We start from the raw sequence: 3,356 nt of genomic DNA, 5'->3' as shown, positions 1-3,356 counted from the left end.
GTGATGCCTGCTGAAAGCTGAATCCACAGGAATCACCATCAGCTCCAGAGCTGGCACGAGGGCTCCTGCCAGAGGTGTTTCAGGCCCACACCCTGTGCTGGGCCATCAGTTCTCCGACACTTCTCATTACAGAAGAAATGTTCACTCTATTTTACCACCTCAGTCTATCCAGAAAGAAAATGGTGCTCATTTCTTTTTTCATCCTGATAGAAGAAAACCTGACAGACACTTATAATGGTAAAGAAAAATACAGCTCAGGAAGAACTGCCTGGAAAAAGCTGGCAGACTCATGAAGTGTTCCCAAAGCACGTATGAGTAAGCTTTCCCATCCTTCCTGCGAAACAAGAGACATGACACTGCAACGTCCTTCAGCTGCCACATGAGATATGTCTTGACCTTGGGGCCTACAGAAGGTAACAGTAACAATAGAAATTGAAAGGAGAAACAGAAAGAGTAATGATCATCATATTAATAATAATAAATGGTGGTGATGATGATGATGATAAGAAGAAGAAGAAGAAGACTAATAAGAAGAACAAGAAGAACAAGAACAAGAAGAAGAAGAACAAGAAAAAGAAGAAGAAGAAGAACAACAGCAAGAACAACAACAACAACAAGAACAAGAAGAAGAACAAGAAGAAGAACAAGAAGAAGAAGAAGAACAATAACAATAACAAGAACAAGAACAAGAACAAAAACAAGAACAAGAACTGTCCCACATGCTTCTCCTCCCCAAAAGGAGAATATGAATTCTCTTCTACCCAATTCTGAGCTCCCTCAGTAGATGGCAGTGCTGCATTGCTCATCCTCCCTCTACTTTGTGGCTATTGAGAAAGTCATTTCCAGGCCCAGACATCCAATTCTCAGCTCATGAAGTATATTTAAAGGCTTCAACTTCTGCTCTAATGCACACCCAGGGAATTCCTTGGTAGGATGTACTCATCTCACGTTATTGGCAATGGGTTTTGATCATGCAGAAGCCAGACAAATGGCCTCAGTGGCAGATTTACACAGCAACAGAGAAAAGGAGAATATGCTGAGGATTTATTTTCTTTCTCTGTGGTAAATCTCCATATCCTGAATGAATGATGGGATCAGTTCTAGTTTAAAGAAAGAAATCATGGAGCAAAGTGTCAAAAGTTTAAGAAAACAGAAATGATGGAAGAAAAGAGATCACCTTGTAAATGGCATTTGCAGTACCCACCTATGCAGGGATATAATTTTCCGTGCAGCTTTACTTATTAGAAACTGGCCTTGTTAATCCAAGAAATATCTCCTTGTCCCTGGGGATAGAGCAGACAGCACAACAGCGCAGGGAAAGGCTGTGGACAAGAGCCAGCATCCTTCTGTGGGGAGGAGGCAAGGGCAGAACTCAGATGTGGAGGGACCACAACCTGTTGATACCCAGAGGGGAGTGAGATTCCCCCATAACTCCCCAAAACCAGGGGGCAGATCAGTGCATTCCAGCCTTACAAATATCTCCATCCACTACGAACACGTATCATCACTCTTAGCATTGTGGAAATGCTGATCTATGTTGTGGACTAGGCAAAGGCAGCTTCTCAGCACCCCATGGGCCAGCCCATGAGACCCAGTGACATAAAGAGTTCACCAGCTCAACCCAGTGTGGCTTATGGTGACATAAAAACGGGTGTAGAGGGAGCAGGGAAGAGCAGCCAATGTGATACCCCTCTTTCATCAACTTGTGCTCCCTGAGTTGGGGAGTTAACCAAAAATCCCTGGGTGCTGCAGGTCTCATTGGTGAAACCTGTCTGGTTTTACTCCAGGATGGAACAGCTGGAATGAGGGCAGCTGTAGTGAGGACAACCAGCAAGAGAATGGCCATCAGACCCTGGAGAATAGTCCAAGACCTAGACTGTTATGTATATGAATTTCCCAGGGCCATTTAATAATACCAGCCCAGAGGTGGATCCAATCACTGCCCCCATAAACACCCGCCAATGGGGCAGAGCAGATTTCCTTCATGGAGAAGAGGGATGAGCAGCCCCAGGGTGGTGTGTTCGGTGTGCTCAGACCCAGGCAAGAGTTAAGGTGCTCGGGGAGAGATAAGCACTGATGAAAGCCTGGAGATCGGGTGCCTCTGTGCAGATAAACTCTCCTGCTTCTCTCCTCCCAGCCGCCCTCAGCCCACCCCACCGCCCTGCTCTGACGCAGAGGGAGCTGCAGGGCTGAATGAAGCTTGTTTGAGGTTCCAATTAAATCTCCATGGAAAAGGGACACTCACATCCTCTTCTGATAGGAGGTAATCATAAATCCTCGGGGAGCTGCAGAGCACATCACCTCCCACAGCAGCCGCGGGCTCCCCACACCAACATGGGCTGCAGGGTAAGGGTTTGCTTTCCTGTGCTCCACACCAACAGGTTTGTGTTGAGAAGGGAACAGGGTTTGTGGCTTGAGACGTAAGGGCTCCATTAGTCTACATGTATTTATTGTCTACGTTTCCTTACTCTATTTCTCTCTTTATATGTATGTATCTTCTCTTGCACTAATTCTACTACTTGGTATTTACTAGTACTGGGAGGGACAGTGAGAAAGGACCCTTGTTTCCCAACTTAGTGACTTGCGGGGCACTCACACCTGATGACAGAGGGTTTGGAGCACTTGCTTTTCTTAATGAAAACCTGATAAATATCATCGCCTGGGATTTCAGGAAACCAGGATTATTGGGAAGAGCGATAGTTTGGACTCAGCTCCATTCATTCGCCTCTTAGTCTCTGAAGTGCCTCAGAGCTGTGAGAGGGTGACTGGCTAATTGTTTGCCTTGTTTAGCCCAAATTTCTGATTGATATTTGCAGCATGGCCAAGCAAGCAACCTTCTCTCAGCCCCTCCGAGGCTCCGATCTTAACCACATACATTAGGCTTTTAAGTCTTGTATCTTGCCATGCCATTTCAATTAGGTTAAATGAAAAGACATGTAAAGTAAATGAATTTCCTTTGAGACCGAATTTAATCTCCAAAGAACAAACATGGGATAAAAGATGTAGAGCTTACCACAGATAAGCTACCAGCTTGATCTGTGCTTTGAGTCTCTGGAAGAAGACTTATATGATGCCTTGAAGCAGGTACAAGAGGTCTCAGGAGAGTGGAAACGGGTTCGAACACACTCCATCTGCAGTTTCAACGCAAGCTTGATAATCCCACTGCCTTTGATAGCAAAGCTGGAGGTCCCAGCTCTCCAGGAGCAGCGCCCAGCTCTCAGAGGACACAGAGACTTCGGGAGCTGCTTTCTCAAGGGAGAAGCCAACAGCTGCGGGAGGTTGTAACCTGGAGCCTTTTCTTCCAAGGTTGTTGGAGACCTTCAGCCCTGAGGACCCGGAGCGAGCGGGACCAGACT

The sequence above is a fragment of the Nestor notabilis genome, unplaced genomic scaffold, assembly GCF_000696875.1.
Source record: "Nestor notabilis isolate BGI_N333 unplaced genomic scaffold, ASM69687v1 scaffold31461, whole genome shotgun sequence".
Taxonomy (NCBI): domain Eukaryota; kingdom Metazoa; phylum Chordata; class Aves; order Psittaciformes; family Psittacidae; genus Nestor; species Nestor notabilis.
The sequence above is the reverse complement of the archived record's forward strand: the minus strand, read 5'-3'. Positions refer to the sequence as shown.